This window comes from Canis aureus, chromosome 33, assembly GCF_053574225.1.
Source record: "Canis aureus isolate CA01 chromosome 33, VMU_Caureus_v.1.0, whole genome shotgun sequence".
NCBI lineage: Eukaryota > Metazoa > Chordata > Mammalia > Carnivora > Canidae > Canis > Canis aureus.
Genome location: NC_135643.1, coordinates 33,843,102 through 33,867,436, shown reverse-complemented (window position 1 = coordinate 33,867,436; position 24,335 = coordinate 33,843,102). Strand labels below are relative to the sequence as shown.

At 34.8% G+C, this 24,335-nt stretch overlaps 1 protein-coding gene across 29 annotated transcripts in view; it reads left to right on the top strand.

Annotated features, from left to right (window-relative positions):
* Positions 1-24,335, top strand: part of CAMK2D (calcium/calmodulin dependent protein kinase II delta) — a 302,138-nt gene that overhangs the window by 3,284 nt on the left and 274,519 nt on the right. The window lies entirely within an intron of this gene.

Sequence of the window (24,335 nt, the reverse complement as noted above, 5' to 3'; positions counted from 1 at the left end):
TGTGTTTGGTCTCTGCCATGATTTTTTAAAAACTTTTCCTCTCTCTGTTACAGATTCTACTTTTAACATATGCTTGAGGTTTAGATTGGCATTTCAGTTCATTTATTTGAATCAGAGAGATTTTGTTGTGATTTCCTTCATCTGATTTTAACGGTCTTCCTAGGGACATCTATGTGCTAAAGTAACCAGTACCATAGCTTCACAGCTTGAGAACTAATGAGAAGCACGTCATCCTTGATTACACTCCCCTATCCCTCTTCTCTCCACAGGAAGGTTTTTAACAGTCAAAATGAGTTGCTAAACTGTAAATGACATTTTAGTTTTTAAAAAAGAAAAAAAAAGTGTATAATTCTGTCAGGGCTTATATGTTTTCTTTCCCTACACTAGGTACTTTTGGCGAGAGTAGGTAGTAGTTCTTTTGGAGGCGTTATACCACCTGTCCCAAATCTCTTAGTGGCTTTAAATTTTCTTTCAAAACAAATCAGTCTCATGCTTCACTTCTACTGATTTTCTTAATTAGTGTTATCCCTCTTCATCTACCCTGCTTCATACTCCCTATATCAGAATGGCAAATACAGTTTCTGCTCACATTTTATTTTTCTTCTGACTCCAGTCTGTGGAGGATAAGTCTTCTCTAACTTGATGGGATTCCTTCTTCCTGCCAGTGTTTCTCACCTGCTCATACTCCACTTTAAAGAACAATCTACATCCCAAACCACTTTGCCCCATCTGGATTTAATGATTCCAATTACGTTTAGGAAAAGTAGGGTGAAGTACTAAAAGACCTCTCCCTCTCCAGTTTTCTTGTGACTTTGGGCAAATTTCTTAACCTGCCTACGTTAAACCCTTCTGAGGAGTGAGGTGGTACAGAAGCAGGTGTTGGAATAAATGCCCTGGGTTTAAATTCTGATTTCCCTATTAATTGTAATCTTGGGGCAAGATTACGTGTTTTTGATGAGCCTTTGTTTACTCATCCATAAAATGGACTAATAATGTAACCCTTTTATAGGGTTTGTGAGGAGTAAATTAATATAGTACAGAACGCCACCTGCTACATAATACGTATTCAATGAATATTAGCTGTTATTATTATCTCTTGGGTCGTAATGATCAGATGGGATTACTAACATGAAAGAATGTGAAAATTATGAATCCAGGGGCAGCCTTGATTTAGCCGTGAGAATGCAATTTGAATCTTGACTTTACTACTTAATGTGTAAATTTGGATTAGTCACTTATCTTTTCTTGATCTCCGGTTCTTCATCAACAAAATGGGGGAAGAGTACTCATAGGGTATCCTGGGTGGTTTTGCGGATTCAGTGAATTTTACGAGAATCATTTCTTAATTGCAAAGTGCTGAGTCAATTTTACTATTACTGCTCACCTGTAAAATATTATAGTACTTCAAAATGTTCAGTTTATTTTATCACCACAACTAGAGCTACTTATAGCATATTTATACTTTTGAATTTGTATACTTGTTTAAAGTTGTATTATTAAGTCTATTAAGTTGTAAACTCTTAATGAAGTGCTTTCAGTTTTTAATATAACATTTCACAGCATTGAGTATATAGGAAGGGTTCAGTATGGAGTGACTAGGATCAAATGGTTTGTGAAGGAGTTAAATACTTGTTCTTAGGCAAAAACTAAGCAAATCCTAGGGATGCCTGGGTGGCTTAGCGGGTTGAGTGCCTGCCTTAGGCCCAGGATGTGATCCTGCAGACCCAGGATCCAGGAGTCCCACATCGGGCTCCCTGCAGGGAGCCTGCTTCTCCTGCTTATGTCTCTGCCTCTCTCTCTCTCTCTCTCTCATGAATAAATAAGTAAAATCTTAAAAAAAAAAAACCAAGCAAATACTAGATGTAATCAATAAGGTAGTGTATTAACATATGCTTTAAAATATGAACGTTAAAAGCACTCCCTTCTCAGAATATAATAATCCTTAAAATGACCTTTCTAGAAAAATTTAAGGTGATACATTTAAAGGGAAATTAGAATGATATGTAAGTTAGCATACTTTTCCCCCTCGTAACATACTGATTTTTTTTTCTTTCAGCTGCGCATAGCAGTTTTTGTGGAGCATATAATTTTTTTGTACAAATTTTTGTTTGTATAATTTAAAATGCTGTGCCTTTGTAAATCCAAGCTTTAAACCTGTTTGTTTTAAAGACCAGCCAGGTCCTCCAACTCAAATAGTATTCTTTAAATGTAACATTACAACTGAAAAAGAAACGCTATTGTCAATACATATAAGACCATGAGGGATTGCTAAAAAATTTGGCTATATTCCTGCACAAATTTGCACATCCAACTATACTGTCACCCAGGCATTTTTCTGTGCCTAGATGTTAATGGATTTCCAGTACAGTTTCAGTTGCATTTCCTCTCAGCTGTTAGTCACACAAACCATATTTGGGAGACTCAGTCTGTTGAAGAATTTCTTCCCTATTGCTTTAGCACATGCATGCACAGAGCATTCATCATATGGTACTGATCAGATAGATTAAGTACACTGATACATAATTTGGCTTGTTTTAAAAATAGTATAGAAAAGTTTCAGATGGCTTGTATTTCATATGAAATTTCTCTCAAGTTTTTTTGTTAGAATTAGGTATGCTTAAATGGTGGTTAGTGATGATAGAATTTTATCCTATTTTTACCATGGGAAGTAGAAATTATATCATTTTGGTCCTAGACAATTAGGTTGGTATTTAACAAATATTAATTTGCCCTGCAGTTCTGAGATTTTTTTGATTTTTGACATGTTTATAACTGTAACATATTGTCAGGTTGTGTGAAGTTCATGAAAAGTTGTGATTGCAGTTCAGAATCTGGTGGACTGATGGTTTTGATGGCAGATGTCTTTAGAAATAGTATTTGTGATATCACATTTTAAAGACTCTTTGGTAAATGATTTTTTTTAAAGATCGTAATGTCTTCTTGATATTCATTTTCCAGTGTAATTTTTGATCATTATAAACCACTTTCTATGACATGGGGTCTGATATGCCACAAGTCATTGTATTTGTAAAATGTAAACTACAATAGAAGCTTGAAATAGTATACTTTTATAAGTGTATTTTAACTTCACTCCCTTGGAATTTAAAAAGGGATTTCAGGGGATCCCTGGGTGGCTCAGCGGTTTGGCTCCTGCCTTTGGCCCAGGACGCGATCCTGGAGTCCCGGGATCAAGTCCTGCGTCGGGCTCCCAACATGGAGCCTGCTTCTCCCTCTCCCTCTGCCTGTGTCTCTGCCTCTTGCTCTCTTTATTGTCTATCATGAATAAATAAATAAATCTTAAAAAAAATAAAAAGGGATTTCATTTTATATTTCTATAATACTTCACAGATACAACACAAGTCATTTGCATTATTTGATTTTTACTAGTTTTGTTATTCCCAAGTTGATGATCTTAGTAGACTGTGAATCAGGACTTTATAAAACTGCTTGATCATGTACCCCAAATTAGTTCCCAGCTTTGAAATCAATGTTGCATGTATGTCCTTAAGTAGTCTTTTTTATTTTATAATAGAGATGTCAACAACCAACTCTTGCTACTTGTTTTCTTCTTCGAAACCCAGGCAATAAAGCAATTACTGCAATTTTTCAGCCTTATGGTTACTTGTCTTAAATTGAAAGCAGAACCGAGATGTTATACATGAGTCAGATTGTTGTGATTAAACATTATTGATTTGGCGATTTGGAACCAATTGGGTGAATTAATATTTTTTGAAAGTTTATTGGTTTGAGCAATGTTTAAGAAAAAATTAGTAAATTATGTTTATTTTTGTATGTGGAATTTCTACAGCTTCTTAATTATTGGGTCCCAAAGTGGCGTGTATCAATTTTAACATTTAGTGTCCTTTAGTTACATTTAGTTGTATTTGCATTCTTACAAATGTTTTGATATTGCATATCTATTTTCCTCTTTTGGTGAGTGAGAATATTATTGATGTTCAAATTGGCTAGGAGATAAAAATGTGTATCTGCATTTCTAGGAAATAAAAATCTTTTTCCGTGTTCCAACATCATTAACATAGGCAAATTTAATAAAGAATATGGTTGTCAGGTACCTCACTGTGATATTAATAACTAGTGTCAACCTCTACCCAACTGATCATGAAGTAGGAGTTGAACACCTGGAGAACCTTCATTGTTTATACAATTAGATTAATACTTTTCATTTCCTTGAAATACTGAATCAACTTCATATAAAAATTAAAATTTAGGGGCAGCCCGGGTGGCTCAATGGTTTAGCGCTGCCTTCAGTCCAGGGCCTGATCCTGGAGACCTGGGATCGAGTCCCACATCGTGCTCCCTGCATAGAGCCTGCTTCTCCCTCTGCCTCTGCCTGCCTGTCTCTCTCTCTGTGTCTCTCATGAATATATAAATAAAATCTAAAAAAAAAGGAAAATTTAGTAGTAAATTTTAATGGGCCCTTTTAAAGTTAATAATCATGAGTTGTTATAGAGCACATACTGGGATTGTGTTGGGCATTTAACTTCATTTGTTAACTAGAATTTAATTTTTAAAAGTCTTTTTCCTGGGGCAATATGGAGGCTGACCAACTCCTAGTGCCTCTAGGGTTGAGTTGGTTTTTTTTTTTTTTTTTTTTAAGACCTCTGTCTCTCTTCATTTATTAGGGTATGGTGTACACAATGTTTTTTTATTATTGGCAATTAATGATTGTTTTGTAAATTGCAGTGCTATACATTAAGTGGAGTCTTAGCAATATTTTTTTTCTCTAAAACACAGTACCTCTCGGGCAGCCCAGTGGCTCAGCGGTTTAGTGCTGCCTTTGGCCTGGGGTGGTCCTGGAGACGCAGGATCTAGTCCCACGTCAGGCTCCCTGCATGGATTCTGCTTCTCCCTCTGCCTGTGTCTCTGCCTCTCTCTGTCTCTCTGTCTCTCTGTGTGTCTTTCATGAATAAATAAATAAAAATCTTAAAAAAAAAACCACAGTACCTCTGTAGTAATTTACATTTCATATTACTTGATAGATTACTAAGCATGTTCAATTATGTGGCCTTATTTTATATATTTTTATTTAATATTAAATGAGTACAATGGGCAGAGTGTTAGGAAAAGTAAGTCTACACAAATAGTTCTCATGGAAGACATAAATGGTATAAGTTGCTAACATGAATAAAATGTTATTGATTTTTTTCAAAGGTAAAAATTATTTCTGCCTGGAGAGATAAAGGAAGCCTTTTATATAATATGGATTTAAATAAATTATTAAAACTATAATGCAGATAGGGCTCAAGGACCAAAATCTAAATAAACAATTTGGAGAGATTATTCAAAATAGTTTACCTGATTATGATTAAGTTTGTTGCAACTCTCAGTATATGGTAAATTTGCTGCAACTCTCAGTATAAAGTTATTTTTAGATAAAATAATTAAGTGTAGCAGGATACTTTTTTAGATGACAAAATTCCTGATTCCAGTTAAGATAGGCCATGAACTCACCTTAAGAAGTATTGTTCTACCATGAACTGTTTCTTTCTCTAATATGGGGAAACTGTTAGGTTTGGAGACGAGAGAAAGGGGAGAGGACAGCTTTGCTTGTTGTTTGGTTTTGATTTTAAATAGCTTCACTGTCAATTATACACAATCACAGAACAGTATCATAATTGATTCTCTTAGTCGAACCCCTTTTGTAACTACTATAGTCTCCTTAACTTCTTAGACCTTTATTGCTACCCAACTCGGCAATGATAAAATCATAGGAATGTTAATAGCTATTATTTAAAGAGAACCTTCTCAGTGACTAGTGTATACTTACAAAACACTTTGTTTTATTTAAATAGTTTACTCCATTTTTAAATAAAGGAAACTGAGGCTCTAAGTTACTAAAATCCTAAATATTAGTAAGTGGTAGAGTCCGTATTTCAACTCATTTTTCTCTGACTCTGAATTCTGGCTCTTTCTACTATCACATCCCATTGATTGCTGTTAGAACTTATCTTAACCTTTCTATGCTTATCTATATGTGCTTGACTGATCTCACTAAACTTCAGGGTCTTTCATAAATAGGAATATGTCCCTTAAGGGTAGGGAAGGCAAATAATTTGGAATTTATTTAGTAACAGGAAATTATTTTCTTCCTATTTCTTTTTGAAGCAATTTTATTAATAACATTGTCTACACATTGAAATAAAGCAAGAGTAAGTTATATAAAACTACTTATTAAAGGTAAATATCGTAAGTAGATTTTTATTCTGTATTATAGAGAAGTTGTAGAGTTGAGCTATGCCACATCATGGCACTAGGGTTTAAACTAAAATTTGATATTTTGGTTAAGAAATACTTCTGTGATTTTTGGAGACTGTGTTCTGATGACTTGAATTTCTGCTGAAGTGTATTCATTAGAAAACCAGGTACAAACTCTACTCATCCCTGGGGACTCAGTACTTTCTTCCTTCTATGAATGGTGCCATAATTTTTCTGGACTTTCAAGCATGCTTGATTTTCTTTCTTTTCTTTAACCCATCTTACCATTTTCCATCTCTTTCTTTTTCACCAGTCTAACTTGAGCTGTTTTTTCTTGCTTCAGCTTTTTTAAACAGCTTCCTAAACAGGTTTTCCAGCTGACAGTTACCATGTTTCCTTCCTATTCATTTATTCAGCTCATCATTAGACCTTTCAGTACCCATTGTCCTGGGCATCTTGATAAATTGCAGGGATACGGAGGTGAAAAATAGAGATCTGCTGGCAAGTGTTTTGTGGCCTATTAGTGTGGCTGATAGCCTGGCATGTACAGTATAGTTTTTGAGGACTATAGTAGAGATTTACACAAGGCTTTTGTGTAGATACAGGCTGGAGGAGATTGTTATCACAGATTTCTTGAAGAGATAAATGCATGAGATTGTGTTTTTGAATGGCAATTGAGCCTGGTAGAAGAGAGAAATGGTTGTCCAAGCGAAGTAAGCAGTCTGTTCAAAGGAAGGGAGACAGTTCTGGCTCCACCCTCCAGAAGAAATGAGTACACCTAGTGCTGTTGAAATCCTTCTGTAAGACTCTGTTCAGGTGCTGCCGCCTTTATGATGCCATCTCTCACTTATTCTCCACCCTTTGTTCCCTTCTCTAGGCCCAAGTGATTCTTTTCATCCTCCTTTAAATAGCTTTTTCCATGTTTCTTAAGCAGCTGATCATTTCTCCTTTTGTATTTTAGTTATATATGTTGTAGCTTTCAAATATCTTGTGGACATTTTTAAGCTTATCTTTGAATCTGTGCCTGGCACAGTAATTATAGTATTGAAGATACTTGTGTTTGTTGAATGAGTGGACAAATGAGTAAGCAAATAAGAGAGAATCTTAGATATATGATTAACAGAGACTTCTTGCAGATAAAGTAAGTGAAAATTGAGCTGAGGCTTCATGTCAAATGGAATGCACTATATCAAATTTTTAATTCATAAATTATTTCATTAGTTCCTTGATATTATGCTTTGTTGGAAAGAGTTTTGTATAATTTCGTAAGTTTTTGAACAACTATGTGTAAATTCTTACTGCTATTTTTTACCATGTAATTGTAAAGTGGCTTGATAATAAGGAGTAACATTTTCCTGGTATGTGTGTCCATTAGTCTGTTAATAATGCCAGACTCATGCTATCATCACATAATTTTAAATGTTTAGCTTTTTAAGTTTTTATCCATTTTCCAGAGGTGCTTACTTTTTGACTTATTTTTTAATGAAGCTCATTTTAAAAAGCACTTTGGTGATACTTTGTATAGTTTTGGATGCACAAATCGTGTATACTGATTTTTTAGTGAAGGCTGTTAGAGGCCAACTGTTAAAACTGCTGTGTCTGTCAATTCAGAAACTTGGTAAAAGGACTAGAAAATGTGCTTGTTTCAGTACTGGAAATCCCTTAGAACAATATAAGCTTTAAAGCACTTATTTCTTTATTAGGGGTCTCACAATTCTGTAATTTTAGCAAACATACATATATGTATATGTATATATATGCATATATTCACACACATTTTAAGAAAATATACTTTTTTCATAAAAACATGCAAATCATTTATATATAATCATGGTGGCAAAAGTGATTTGTGAAATTAGTTCAGCTGAGCATTTTGGCCATTTTGTAGAAGTTTTATACACGATGAATCTTTTAGTAAAGCAAATTGTATGTGTTTTTATATTAAAGGTTATATTAGTATTTTTAGGTACAGGGAGAATTGTATATTTTGGACATATCTCTGAAATAAATTTTTAATCATCACCAATTTGTATAAGTACAGTAAAAATTGTATCATAAAAATACATATGCTAATTATGCAATCTGGAGAAATAACAGAAAAATAGAAAACAACATATTCATAGCTCACTCAGTTTTCCCAGTCACTGGTTGGGGTTTCTTTTTTTAAATTGGAGAATACTAGACACTAAAATGTATACTATTGTGTTCTGCATTTTTGCTTAATATTTTAAAATTTTCCTGTTACTACAAATCGTTTGAATTCTTAATAACTGAATTATACCCCACTGAGTAAAATATTAGTGTATTTAATATTGGTTTGAAAAAATTTTTGCCTTCTAAAAATTTTTGCCTTTTGCTATGATAACTGACAAAACAGTAAACATTTTTTTGTAATACTTTTTCATATTTCTGATTCTTAGGAAATATTCATAAAGGAGAATTAATGGGTTGGAAGATGTAATATTATCAAAATTTTTGATGCATTATTGCCAGATTGCATTCTGCAAGTTTAGTACATTTCCACCAATGACCATTTAATTATGCTACTGAAAGTGAATTTTGGGGAGCATGATTCTAAATTTCAGTTACTCACCTTCTTCCAGACTCTCTGCTAAGTGTGGATAAACAAAGTACAAAGGGTAAGGTTCTTCATCTCAAGGTGAAGTAGATGTGGAATCGAAGTAAATTACCATACCAATTGATTGATAAGTGTCACAGTGGAAGTGTTTACTCATTCTGGGGTGTAAGGACCTAACTATTGGGTTGGTGAAAGATAAGGGGAAGGCTTCCTAGAGTGGTTGATATTGAACTGGGTTTTGAAAATAACCAGTTTTGAATGAAAGATGGCAGAAAAAGATAACAAATTTAATAGGAAATTATTTAAATTAATTAAATAATGAATCATTGAATAATGATGAGAATAATGAAATTTGAGTCATTTGGGTGGCTCAGGTGGTTAAGGGTCTGACTCTTGATTTTTGGCTCAAGTCATGATCTCAGGGTCCTGGGATTGAACCCTAGGTTGGGCTCCATGCTCAGGGTGGAGTCTGCTTGAGAGTCTCTTTCTGCTCCTCCTGCTGCTCATGTTTCTTATGTCTAGAATAAATAAAATCTTTCAATAAAAAAAATCATGGGAAGCAAAGTAATCAGGAAGTGTCAATAAGGAGCAAACTTAAAAGAAGATACATACTTTTTTACCCAGAGTGACTGACTTGTGTATAAATTTTCACAAAAGCATGTAAAAACTGATGAAAAGAGATGGAAAGTTTTTGTTTTACAGTGAATTATTGAGTACAGCAAGATCTGTTGGAAGGATTTAATAAGGTGGGATTGTAGGATTTTACAGCCCTGAGTCATTAGGGATGAATAGCTGTTAAGAGAGGAATAGCATCTTCTTATCAACCTCCCATTTTGTTTTATTTAGCTCTGGGGCAATACAAAAAAAAAAAAAAAAAAAAAGTGACTAACTGGAAGATAAAGGAGAATTGTTAAAAGGTTTTGTTTTTTTTGTTTTTTTTTCCTTAAATCAACCAATATTATGAAAGTGCCCTAGGGAATCCCATTGGTGTTTATAAACAAGAAAAGCTAGATAGTCTGTGCAGTGACAATATTAGATTAATGACTATTGCTAAAATTGTAGGTTTCTGTTCAAAACCAAAAGATGTTTAATATTCCCCGTCTGCATTTCCAGTGTCTGGATTAATACCTGGTACCTTTCGCAGATATCTATTGAATAAAATGAATGAATGCATGACTCCCAAACTGCATCATTTTATGATTAATGAATACACATTTAGAGACCCAGAACTTTTAGCAGTAAGATTTGTATACATTATTCCCAACTATTGTCTTTTCAAAAATTTTTTAAGGAAAGCTCACAATTGTACAGTTAGATTAATTCTGTGATATAACTTAACACAAGTTGGTGGTTGGAAAATAATCATTTATTCCCATCATTAAATAATGGACAAATATCTCATTCATTGTTTAGAAGATAACTTCAATTTAGATATTTAACCTCCCTAAGTTCAGCCATGCAATATGTTTTTTTCTTTTTAAAAGGATCTTATAGCTGTAAAATAAAAATATATGATTTCTCCAGTTAATATTAAGGACTATAGAAATCAAAGGAGGAAGAAATATTGTTTCTCTCTCTCTCTCTGAAATATATAAAATTCATGGTAGAATTTTTTGGAGTTCAGATGGGAACTTTGTTGAGCAGAAAATCTTCTATTGAATTCAAAAGCAGTGATTCAGGGTTGGTATAACCATTAGAATGTAGGTTGGAAAAAATTCTAGTTCCAGATTGCAAGCAAAAATTTCAAGGTCAGTCAACTCCTGTTCTCTTGAATATAGATCTCCTGATTTCAGGGTATTTTTCTTTCTAGGAGAATTGGAGAGGACAAAGAAAAAGCTGTGAAAGAGAAAAGTTTTGCCTCTTGTAAATAGGATAGAGGCTTACTTTTCTCTAATATTTATATGATCTGGAAATAATTTTCAGAAAAAACGTTTGGATTGACTGCTTCCTATGCATCTCTATGTTCAGAAAAAGGGAAAACAACTTTGTTAACTTTAAGTTGGAAGGAAAAAATTATATTTTATACTGCCAAAGATCCAATTACTGGATTACCTGTAGCTTTGTATCCTTCATTTAATCCTGGTAATTGTAGTGTCTATATTCTGCCAATGACATAATAAAGAGAAGATCTTAAGGCATGAACAGGGATGGTTAAATGATCATTGGGATAATTGATCTTTTAAAATAGAAATAATTTTTAAAAATTTAGTTCATATTTACTGAGCTTTTGTAAACTTCATTAGGTAGGAAACTTTAAGGGGTATATTTTGAATAATCCAAATGAATAAATCCAAATTTAGAAGGACCAACGTTAGAAATATTCCATGAACACCCACAAGGTCAGTTTTAAAAATAGCACTTAGCTTTGAGAGGATAATTTCTCCTCACCCTACATGTAAAATGTTTTATTAAGACCTTCAGTAACAAGCTTTGAAAAGAAAAAAGTTTTGAGGAAGGGGAGTGTGAAATAAGTCTTTTTGAAAAATTCTTGTATTTAGCATCTTTCATTCTTAGGATCTTAAGACATTCCCTACAATCTCCTACTTTTGCAGTGTTGATGAGGGACATTCAGGGATTCTTGTGCCCAGTGCTATAAGGCCTGCCATCCCCAAGTGGCATGTTGCAGCTGTTTCATGGGACACATCACATTTCCTCCAAAGCCAGGGAATGGAGGAGGCGGTATTACTCAGCTGAAGGAACATAGGAGCAGAGAGATTTAGGGAGTAAGGAGTTGATTACCTAATTTGGAATTTGGTTAAGTCTCTGAGTTAGAACATTTTTGTAGGAATAAGGCTACTGTCTTTAAAACATTTGATATCCTGCTTTCTCTCCTAGAAAATAAACTCTGCCTCACTTTTCATCTGTGTTACTATGTATCTTTGGAAGTTTTAACATTTAATGGTGAGGAATATGCTGGTTAATATGTACAGTTGTTGAGAGAAGAAAGCAAGGTTAGCATTTTCTTTAAAGGACAACAGAAGAGAACCGTTTGTATTATTTTTGGGCAAAGAAAGCTGTAAGGGACATGGAAATAATGAAACATGGTCAAAGAACTCATAGCTTGGTTTGGAGAATAGGAGAAACACATAATTTTACAAGAGATAAAGAGGAGTAGCAATAGAATGTAGTATGATGATTCAGTGTGCCTAAATGACCTATAGTTGTGGAAACAAAAGTAATATCGAGGAAGTAGAAGTTTAGATGGGTGGATAGAAGGAAGGAAGAAGAACAAAGACCCGGGGATGCAGGAAGTCACATAACATTCTGGCAAGAACCAAAAATACCTGTTTGGGCAGAAGATAATCTATGGGAAATCAGGAAAAAAAGCTTTGGGGCACCTGTATGGAGCAGTCGGTTAAGTGCCTGCCTGACTCTTGGTTTCAGCTCAAGTCATGATCTCCGGGTCATAATCTCTGGGTTGTAATTTCAGGGTTTTAAGATCAGGCTCTGATGTAGGGCTCTGCACTCTGGGGGGGGTCTGCTTAAGACTCTCTTTTCCCTTTCCTCTGCCCTTCCCCTTTGTGTGCATGCTCACTTTCTTATTCTCTAAAATCTTTTAAAATAAAGCTTAAAAGCATGTAAAGTGTTTGATTGCTAAGTTGAGAATATTGTCTTAAATATAGTGAAGACACGTTAAAGAGGGCATCTAGGACCTTGGCAGCAGTGAATAAGCAGGTTGGATTGGCAAAGAGTGTGAGATACTGAGTTCTGAAACCTTAAGATATGAAAGGATAAGGAAGAGTGAGGACACAAGGATAACTGAGGTTTTTGAAGTTCGAATAATGGAGAACGTAATTTTCATATAACAAATTAAGTCAGAATCATTTGATCTTGATAAAAATGATGAATTGACGTGTATGTGTCTGATGTACAAGCAAAATATCTAAAAGACCATTAAACATTGGGTGTGATCTTTGAGAAAGGGTCCCAGAAAGCAGGGCAATATATTATATAGGTTAAGAGCATTGGCTCTGAAATCCAATTGCTAGGGTTCAAGACCTGGTTCTAAAACTTCCTAGTCCTTGTGATCTGGGGAGAAATTCCTGATGTTTCCAAGCCTTGGTTTTTCTTATCTATAAAATAGCAGTAATCAATTTAGCTACTATTTGTGACTTGTCTGTGCAGAGTTGATGGTAAAAGCCATATTCATGGAAAAGATCAGAAGTGAATATAGGAAGAAAAGAATAGAGATCCTAGGACAGTGGTCTGGGGAAATACATTCATCTTAATAGATGGAAAGAAAAAGTAGGCCTGGAGTAAGAGAAATGGAAAGATATGTCAGAAAAGGAAGAGGAAACCAGGAGAGTTCAATGCTTTGACTCAAGGAGAGAAATTTTTCAAAGGAAGGGGATGGCAAGTAACAGTGTGTTTGAGAAGTAAAGAGCAACGAAGACTGCGAAAAGGCCTTGGATTTTCATTTGGCAGAATTTCAGTAGTTTTCAGGAAAAGATCTTGAGGATTGGGCCAATCTGTTATTCATCTCTACATTCTTGTAACTGAGCACACTGCATGAAATATAATAGATATTTAATAAGTATTTGCTGAATGGATAAAGAAAACTATTTCTTGGGATTAAAGAATAAATGGAGATAACATGAAAAGCCTTGCTTGTTTAATAAAACAGGAAAAAAGAGATTGACATCCTCAGGAGTAATTCCAGGGATTAGCCAGGTCAAGGGAATTAACTTTGGTGATAAATAAAGCTGAAGCTTATTTGGAGGAGGAAAAGGAACAAAAAAGCAGTAAGGAATAGAAAGACTGATAATGCAAAGCAAGAGTATAAAATTTACCGGGCATTCATGGAGACTGTTGGATGTTAGTGGGAACAGGAGATTTGTGTAGGAAGAAAGACATTTTTCCTAGAGAGATAGCAGGATAGCAGGAGAATGAGAAGATAGCACACATGCAGAGATGTTTTGAGATGGAGAAGATGAGAGTTACAGTTCAGCTGAGATTAATAGAAAAAGAAGTAGGATTGAGAGCTTGGAGAGAATGCATTTGTCGTGGTCTTTGGGGTTTGTAGAGAAGAGTCCACCAAGATCATTAACAGGTAGAGCTAACATGAATCGAGTCCCATAGTGACCAGAGAAGTCTTTAGGAACCCATTAGGGTTTGACAGGGTGAGACAACAGGAATCCTGGTGCTTTTTAAACATTTAAGGAGAAAAAGCCAGGGATCCCTGGGTGGCGCAGCGGTTTGGCGCCTGCCTTTGGCCCAGGGCGCGATCCTGGAGACCCGGGATCGAATCCCACATCAGGCTCCCGGTGCATGGAGCCTGCTTCTCCCTCTGCCTATGTCTCTGCCTCTCTCTCTCTGTCTCTCTGTGACTATCATAAATAAATAAAAATTAAAAAAAAAAAAAAAAAAAGGAGAAAAAGCCCTTTAAAAAAATCACACACACACATTAATTTTCCTTAATTTGTATAGCTGGTAAGAATAGAGCAGCTGGAATTTAAGACCCTCGCTATTGTCCTTCTATTTTGTTCTCTCTGGGTACATCCAGCAGAGAGATGAGGTAGGGAGGCCATTAGAAAGCAGAAGCTTGGAAGGAAAATTTTGTTCTATAAGAATGACAGAATAATTCCGTTTAGGAATGTTTGGTAGCAGATTTCTTTTTTTATCTGAAAGAGAAGCCTGGGGGATTCTTCAATTCAGAATCTAAATTTCCCTTATTTCTACTCAATTTCATTCAATTTCTCTACATAAACAAAAGCCTCTGTAGGCAGTTTTTAATGGATCAGAGTTGTACATGATTTCATCTGTAGGAAGGCAGTGTTTATGTAGAAAATTACCGCAGATCAGGAGTATGAAATAAAACTGTAAAGACTTAAGCTAGTTCATTTTAGAGGTTTTATTACCAAAGTTTGTAAGGTTCGTCATTGTGAATATTCTATTTCATGTGTGCCTTGCTTACTTTCCTATCTACATATCTCTGCTTCATTGACTTTGATGGTAAGGACTTTGCTTTGACAACTTCCCCCCCAAAGCATTAGTATTCTTAATAATTTCCTTAAAGTGCCTCGGTGGCTCAGTAGGTTAAGTGTCTGCCTACAGCTCAGGTCTTGATCCTGGGATGGTGCCCCACGTTGGGCTTCCTGCTCAGTGGGGAGTCTGCTTCTTCCTCTCCCTGCCACTCCCCCCCCCCCCCCAACTTGTGCTATCCTGCTATCTCAAATAAAATCTTAAAAAAATAATTTCTTTAAGTCTGTGTCATCTTTCATTTGGGTTTCTAATGAAAAGAAAAGCAGTGAACCCAGATTGTTAATCAAGGTGGATGTGATCAGAATATGTGTCATTTATTTTTTCTTTTTTCATAAAATGGTTTTGTTCCCTTATTCCTCATTCTCTCTCCCTTTGCTATTACTATTGATGTTTAATACATAATTTCTCCTACTTTTCTGTCCCTCTACCATGTGATTTCTCTTAAAGAAAACTTTGAGTTCACACTTAGAAGTTCTAGAAAAGAAAACCTTTTTTCAACTTTCCCAGTTATTAGCTTTTGTGTAATAAGTAGAGAGATATATGTCTTTTATACTGATGTTTTTGTAGCCCTGGACTTTGTTTTTCTACTTTCCAGAGTTTAGGAATGAGAGCTTGAAGAGAACACATTTGTTATGGTCTTTGCAGTTTTTAGAGAAGAGTCCACCAAAAGCAGTTTACAGTGGATCATTAACAGGTCGAGCTAACATGAATCTAGTACCATAGTGACCAGAGAGATCTCATGTCTTAACTTACTCTCATTTTATCAGCCATCATTAATTCATTAATTCATTCACTTATTTAACGAATATTTACTGAGCAGCTGCTATGTGCATACATACTTCTTGATTTTGGGGGAGATAGAGATGAGCATAGTTGGTATAGGAGAGGCTGGAAGAATCATCTGGATAGATAAGTGCTGTGAAGTAAATAAAACAGGGCTCAAATGAAATTACTTTAGATAGGCCTCTCTGAGGATGTAACATTTGAGCTGAGGCATTAATGAAGAGAAGAAACAAACCATGAGAAAATATGAGGGAAGAAACTTCCAGGTCAAAGGACCAACGTGGCAACGAGCTTGCACAGGGCTAGAAAGAAAGTAATCATAGCTAATTAGCAAGGAGGAGAGAAGCACACAATGATCTCTGGAGGTAGGCAGAGGACAGATTGGGTAGATAGAGCCTTTTGGCTAATGTTAAGAAATTTGGAACTTATTTTGAAAGCCGTCATAAAGCTGATTTGAGGATGTGGAGCAGAGAAGTGATGTGACCAGCATTTGGCTTAAAAAGTCTGTCTCTGGATGCCAGGTAGAGGATAGATGGTAAGAGTATGTGAATGAGAACAAGACTAGGAGAGTCTTAAAGTCTATTAGAGATGTGAAGGTGAGTAAGAAGATATTTTTTTAAAGATTTTATTTCTTTATTAGAGAGAGATAGAGAGAGGGAGGCAGAGACACAGGCAGAGGGAGAAGCAGGCTCCATGCAGCGAGCCCGACGTGGGACTCGATCCTGGTACTCCAGGATCAGGCTCTGGGCTGAAGGTGGCGCTAAACCGCTGAGCCACTGGGGCTGCCCAAGAAGATATTTTGGGGGAGGAGAAAATACAGGACTTGCTAATGGAAAGATTGTGAGATATGAAGGAATGTGAAGAGGCATGACTACTGGGCTTATGGCCGACTCAACTATCTAATGGTGTGCTATTAACAGAGATAGAGAATAGTGGAGTGGAATTAGATTGAAGTGGGAAATCGGGAGTTAAGGTTTTGACATATAATGTGACTCATCAACTTCAAAAAGAAACCTTTTACTTTTTAGCAATTATTCCCCATTCCTGCTTTTTCTCTTCTCCCTCAACTCCAGGCAACCAGTAGTCTATTTTCTTTCTCTGTAGATTTGTTTTTTATGGGCATTTCATATTAAGTAGAACCGTACATTATATAGTCCTCTGTGATTGGCTTCTTTCATTTAGCATGTTTTCAAGGTTCATTCATGTTGTAGCACATTTTATTATTGAATAGTGTTCCATCTTACGGATATAGCACATTTTGTTCATCCATCAGTTGATGAACATTTGGGTGGTCTCTACTTTTCAGCCACTATGAATAATGCTGCTGTGAGCATTTGTGTCCCAGGTTTTCTGTATAGACCTGTGTCTTTATTTCTCTTGCATATATACCTAGGAGTGAAGGAACTGCTACACACAGGCAAACACACACATACACATTAAAGAAATGCAAAGTGAAGAGTTTATAACACAGATAGTATAACCGTATAGTTATAGTGTCATACCAGAATTATTGATTATTAACCAGATTAATTTGCATGATGACACATGTACATGTAACAAATAGGTAACAAAGTATTCTAATTTATATATTTTGATGTGAGAAGAATGAAAACAGAGTTTCAGTATAAGAAAGTGAATTATGACCATTTTCCCTTCATGTGTAGGAATAGAGATATCATACCAAGTAAGATATTTTAAAATAGCTGTGCCCAGAGTTGAAAGGAGCATCTGTTTCATGTCAAAGAATCATCAATCTAATCTATTACTGTGTGATCTCTTTACTCATGTTCACTGTTACTAGAAATAGTTTGGCATGAGGATCATTATTTGTATACTGGGTTTTGTTAGAATATTGATGCAGATAGGTATTTTTCTGTTGATTGAATGGGAAGTGTGCTTAAATTCTTATCCTAGACCTATCCTTTCCCGTTACCCCTTTGTCAGAGAGGTGCCTGTTTCTGCATGTTACTTTCTAGGCTGTGGCATATATTCATAGTCTGTTGATACTGCTATAAAATTTGCTAGTCTTTTTGCTTTTGAGGTGGGAACTGTTTTGGGGAATGATTGGGGCAATAGGCCATGAGGGCTGAGATAAATAGGCAAAAGTTGTCTTTCACTAAGACTCTTAATAGGTGAGCTCATAATCAGTAAGAAGTTTTATTTTCATCTTTTATATTGAAAAGTGAATTTAGGATTCATTGAAGGCCTAAGAATGCAGCAACCTGCCTTTTTCTTTCCTATGAAATTTGACTAATTTCAATTTTTTTTTTTTTTTTGCAGCATTGTATTTTCTTGTCTGACAATATAAGACAAACCCATCTGTGGAGAATTTCCATGTTCTGTACTTTTAAATGCTATAAACACTTTAGGCATGGAAAAGAACTAAGGAAGTTGCTTTTTTGAAGGGATATTCCAATTACAGTTAATATTTTTTATGCCATTAAAACCCAGCTTTACACTGATGGCAGGACATTTTTTGGGTGGGTTCTGTCTTATATATATTAATAATTTGATGTATATTTTCAAGTGAATTAATAAGTATTGTTCCCCACATTATATCTTTTATAAAATACTGTAATTTTTGTTTTGTTTTGTTTTAAAGATTTTATTTATTCATGAGAGAGAGAGAGAGAGAGAGGCAGAGACAGAGGCAGAGGGAGAAGCAGGCTCCACTCGGGAGCCCGATGTGGGACTTGATCCCAGGAGTCCAGGATCACGGCGTGGGCCGAAGGCAGCTGCTAAACCACTGAGCCACCTAGGCATCCCATGTAATTGATTTTAAAGACTAGGTTGAATTAATAGCCTTTAAAGTCTTTCATAATTGACTTTTCTCAGGAAATTTTTGGTGCCATGGAGAAATCCATACTAGAAAAGTTTGCCTTAGTATTTGAAATAGTGAATATCTGATGATATTATTTTGTTATATTTTTTAGTATCATATTTTCATTCAAAATAGAAGCAGTTGTATAAATTATGAAAAGTATTACTTATTTTTTGCCAGAATACAAGGAGGACAACAACACATTAAAAATATTTTGTTCACTCATTTTGCAATATCCTATTTTCATTTTTTTAAAAATCAGGTTGGCGAGTTAGCTGGAAATAGGAGACTGGCTAACTTTCCCACACATTCTTTCTCCTTTGTGGGTTTTTATATGGGTATGTTTAAACAGCCACATGAAACCACTATTTGTGGGAGATGGATTGGAAAGGAACATGTACAGACCGTCTTATATAATATTCAGGGCTAATTTAGGGAGAGTTATCAGAAAACAAACTACTGTGATTTCATAAATAGGCATTTAATTTGTTATCATCTAGCTTAGTTCCTTCTCACAAAGTGATTTTCAAAGAAATTCATTGATTCTGTGGGCCTGCAATATGTAAAAGCTGTGATTTACCATTTCTTTTGTACAGAGTTGTAAACTTTAATTTCTGACATCAATGAGATGACCTTAAGCAATTTGCTTAATGTTTTATTTGAAAGCCTAATTTGGATTTGTGAAAAATAATGAGGGAACCTGCAAGGCACATTGTCTTAAAATCTACCATTTTAATCATTTTTAAATATATAGTTCAGTGGTGTTAAGTATGTTTACATTGTTGTGCAACCATTATAAGTATCCATCTCTAGAATCTTTTTTTTTTTTTTTTCATTTTCTCTGACACTCCATACCCATTAAACATTAGCCCTCAATTCTCTCTTCCATGCCCCTGGCAACCACCATTCTTCCTTCTGCTTCTGAATTTGACTACTCTAGGGACCTCATCTAAGTGGACTCCTGCATTGTTTGTCCTTTTGTGATGGCTTATTTCACTTAGTGTAATGTTCTAAAGAGTCATCCATATTGTAGCATGTGTCAGAATTTCCTTCCTTTTTAAGGCTGAATAATATTGTATCGATATATACCACATTTTGTTTATCCACTCATCTATTGGTGAACACTTAGGTTGCTTCCACCTTTTGGCAGTTGTGAATGGTAGGGATTTTTAAGAGTTCTGAAAAGCTATTTATGGTCATTAAATCGAATGTTCTAATTGGATGAAATAAAAAAGGGATAATGTTATATATCTTATAATTTTGATTTCTTGATTATATACAGGAATGTGTGGGGTGGTTTTATCCCAAGATACTTTTATCATTTTGTAAACTGTTTATGTTGAATATTCTACTGCATGTGCTTTTTCTTTTGCCTTTGCTCTGGCTTTTATAATTACTTTTCATTTAACTAGTTTTATCATATCAGTGTTAATATGATAATGTTTAGGTTTTCAAATATAAAGTGTCATGTACTGGTGTGGAAGAAATGTGGGTTTATTGAGTACCTAATTGCAGTGATATGGAATCATTGTCTGTGCCCTAGACTTGTAAGGTATCTGTAAACTTCTACTAAATTTTTGCAGGTACTAAGTTAAGGAGTATATGCCATTGAAAGAGAGTATGTGCATTGCATTACCTTTCTTCTATTGTTTCTCTTGTTTTAAAGTAATGAAACAAAACTGAAACAAACTTTGAGTAACTTGAGTTGATTAACTTTTGCAGTGAATTGCTTTTCTATCTCACTATCTTTTGTTTTTAAAAAGTTTTATTTGAGAGAGAGAGAGAGAGAGAGGAAGAGAGTGAGTAAGCATGTGGTCTCATGACCCTGAGATCATGACCTAAGCCAAAACCAAGAGTCAGATACCTAACTGACTGTACTACCCTGGTGCCCCTAAATCATTACTTTTTAAATGCTTGAAGATACTGAAGTATAGCAGGCAGTTTTGGTTTCTGGAACTAATCTAAGTGAAGAGTTTATGGTTTAATACATTGTAATCCATTGTACACTTAATGTCTAACATTAGAATAAAAGTATATTTAAAATACATTAGCATGGAGTAATAGCATCTAAGAAGCCTTCCGAATATTTTGGATGACTTGGAAGATCTGATCGTATGTGGATATTTCAAAGTATAATTATAGCTGTGAGTGGGAAAGAAAGCCTTGAAAAGCGTTTGCTATGTTTTGCTTAATTTTTGTTTTTATATTTTTTTAAGGATTTATTTGACCAACCGATCCAATCATAGTTCCACTGCTTGTCAGTGATAGGTTTATTATTCAAAATGACAGTGACCCCAAATACACTCTTATACAATTATGGGGCTGTTAGTAGGTGGAGTTATTTTTATTCTGGTGAAGAATCTGGTTTACTTCTAATTGAATATAGCTTATAGATGAAGAGATAGTTTCTTTCTAAATAATCTGTATGTCCTTGCTCAGGAGTTATATAAAGTTGGTAGAGCCTCTTTAAGTCTTTCTGATGATCTAACAAAGAAGATTCTAAAAGGATATTTTTAATTTTTATTATTTCAGATATTCAAAATATTAGCTACTTTGTTTTGTAGAAAGTTATGGGAACTCATTTTCTGTTGCCATTTGCAGTGGTGAGAATGTTAATATACTTATATAAATATAGTTGGTTTTTTAAATAGTTTTTTTAAATGTAATTTGGTTTTTATCTGTCTAGTTGAGTCTCCTTCTTTAAATTTTTAAGAAATTAAGTGAACTCTATTCCTAACGTGGGGCTTGAACTCATGACCCCAAGATCAAGAGCTGGGTGATTCACTGACTGAGCCAGCAGGTGCCCCAAGTCTCCTTTTTGTTTTTAATTTCTTTCTAATTGCTTTATGCTAAATGCAAAAATGTCTCATCAGTCTTATTTCTTAGGAAAATGTTATTTATTAAGGTAGTACAGCTATATTTTATTTATTTTATTTTATTTTTTTTACAGCTATATTTTAAATCTTTCTGAGCTTTATTTCTTCATTAGATGGGGAATAATAACACTTGTGTATCTCTGAGTTATTGTGAAAATCAAATGATTTAATATGAAAGCACTCTGCATATTATAAAGCACCATATATATTATCTCTATAAAATACATGTAGTTGCATATTATACAAAGGCAGAATTTCATGTATACTATTTCCTACATGTTATTTTGACAAGGCTCCTATATGCAGTTGGTGTTGCAATTTCTCTGATAGGCAAAGTGTGTTGTTTTGTGTGTGTGTTTTAATTCTTACATTTCTTGAGTCATTTTCAGAATCCACTTCATTAATTTGGTGATTATACATTATTACCTAAAAGTTTGCCATGTAAAATAATCTAAAAACCCTGGCTCACTTAATTTTTTTCTACCTTTTCCCCACATCTTCCTAAAGCTGTAGGAGTAAAATTGGTTTAAAAAAACATTTTGAGGGCAGCCCCAGTGGCCCAGAGGTTTAGCGCCGCCTTCGGCCCCAGGTGTGATCCTGGAGACCCGGGATCGAGTCCCACGTCGGGCTCCCTGCATGGAGCCTGCTTCTCCCTCTGCCTGTGTCTCTGCCTCTCTCTCTCTCTGTGTCTGTCACGAATAAATAAATAAAATCTTAAAAAAAAACATTTCAAAGCATTTAAAAAAATTAAGTGTTTGCAGTTTAGTCTTATTTTCCCTTTGTATTAGCACGAGGGCATATATAGTATGTAGAGTAGTGTGTTCACAGTAAAATGTGTTTTCCCATCAGCTTTTCAAATCATTCTATCTTGTTAATTATGAAAGCATTGCCATTTTAATAACCAGTCTTTCTAGGCTGTCAGCTAACCTCTTGAAATGGTAAAGCTGCTTTGGCATTAATGCTGGAACCTCCCACTCTCTTATTGTCAATAGATGATACGGAATAATTTGAAGTATCTGATTTGCATACTCATTAAGTGATTTGTATAGATGCCATCTATTTGGAAAAAATATTTTTGAAAAGGCTAAATCTAGGACATTACTACAGTAATGAAGAAAACAACAAAATACTCTGCTCTATTAGAATATAGTAGAATACTATTCTGAAAATTTGTTAATGATGATTCAATAAGTGGCTCTCTGAATTTTCTTTCCAGATACCGCCTCTGAAGTAGAGCAACTAAAAATCTCCACAAGGTTCTCCATCCCCATGTACTGTGGTATTTTAGAAAGAAATAAAAAAAAAAAGTTTACACAGCTGAACTATTCTCTACTAACCAATACTGAGAATAAGGATTTTATATTACCTCAAATTTCTTGTGTTTCTTAGGATTTCATGTACAAAGATTTTATTTTATACCCTCAGCTGAAAGTGAAAACACATCAAATTACCTTATTAAAAAAAAAAAACTGTTAAACATGAGAATTTCAAACAAAATTCTGTTCTTTTATTCTATTATAGAAGTCAGGTGAGAATCTTTTTGATATTTAAAAATTGAAGTTATTTTTTTCCTTAGAAAACATTTTTCTTGTCCATTCTGTTTAAGGCAGAATGGAAACTTATTCTCATTTATACATATTTGGCCTACCCTTTGGCTTACCAATGGTTGAGTCATGAACAAAGTTACTTTGTGTATGTATTTTAAATGGCAGATGTCAAGTAATCACCCTATAAGAGGCTCATTATAATTAGATGTGTGCATCACAGTTTACTCATTCAGAAAATGCCATTGATCTAGTTTCATACTTTAAAAGCTACATGCATAAGCAGAGCTTGTATTTATATATTTAAAAATGAAATGGCCTTTTATCTTTATGTAAAACCATGTTTGGCAACTCTACATTTTTTTCCATAGCTCTGCTTTTAGAATGATAGCCAAGATTTTAGTAGAGTGGCAAATTAATTTTTAATAATTTCAATATTATTGATATTTTATTTGAATTCCTGATTGGGGCTTGTCCACTTGACTTTTCTTCTCTTTGGGGATTTTTAATTCACTTAAATGTGGCTGAAAAAAAGGCGTAATAAAGCAGATGTTCACTTGAGCAATTATAAAAGGATTTGTACTTATGGAGAACAGTTTTTAAAATCAGACCGGCATTTAATTACTCTTTGATCTTTCATTTGTGGTGTTCATGCCTAAACATTTTAAAACTGACTAAAGACAAAATGCTTATGCAGGAGAAAAGACATTGAGGACCAAGACTCCATCCATAAATACAAAGCAACTGCTATTATAGGTGCATGGGAGAACCACAAAGATTTCTTTTGTAATCATTCAGAAGCATTACAAAATGGCACTTTTCTGAATTCTGGTTTGCTGGATGCTACTAGCAGTCATTAGCACATTCCAGCTTCATCATTTCAGTCTCTGCCTCTTTGCACATATAGCTCTCACAACCCAAATTGCTTTGTCCCTCTTTTCCACTAGCTCCCCTCACCTCCTTCCAAAACTGAACAGTGGGAAACTTCTTGATCAATCTGTCCTACATGACCTCTTTTACTTTATATTCATTACATACTTAATTTTTACCATATATTCATTTGAAATTATTTAGATATTATGGGATAGCTCCTCCTATGTCTTTTCCATTTGTATTGTGTAGGACTTCTTATAGCATATAACTTCCTTTTTTGATATATGATGCACTAGATAGACAAGATACTCAGAACACCACCACTGTCATGTGGCAGTCAAGTGTTTCAACATTGAAAGAGAGGGTACAAATGTCCCAAGAGTCTAGGCACCACTGCTAGAGTCCAGTTGCCTAATTTTAAAGATGAAGACACTGGGCCACAGGAAATGAAGTGACCCATCCAGACCTTACCAGTGAGTGTCAGAGTTAAGACTAGAGATCAGAGCTCAGGTGTTCAATGGCTCTATAATCATAGTACTTCATAAAGGGTAGTGGACTTCATAAAGTGGACTTCATTAAGGGGAATGGAATTTGTGAGATTGGGTGGGACAAAGAGCAATAACCCTTTCTTTGAATACTTTTAATTTGAAATTCCTTTATTC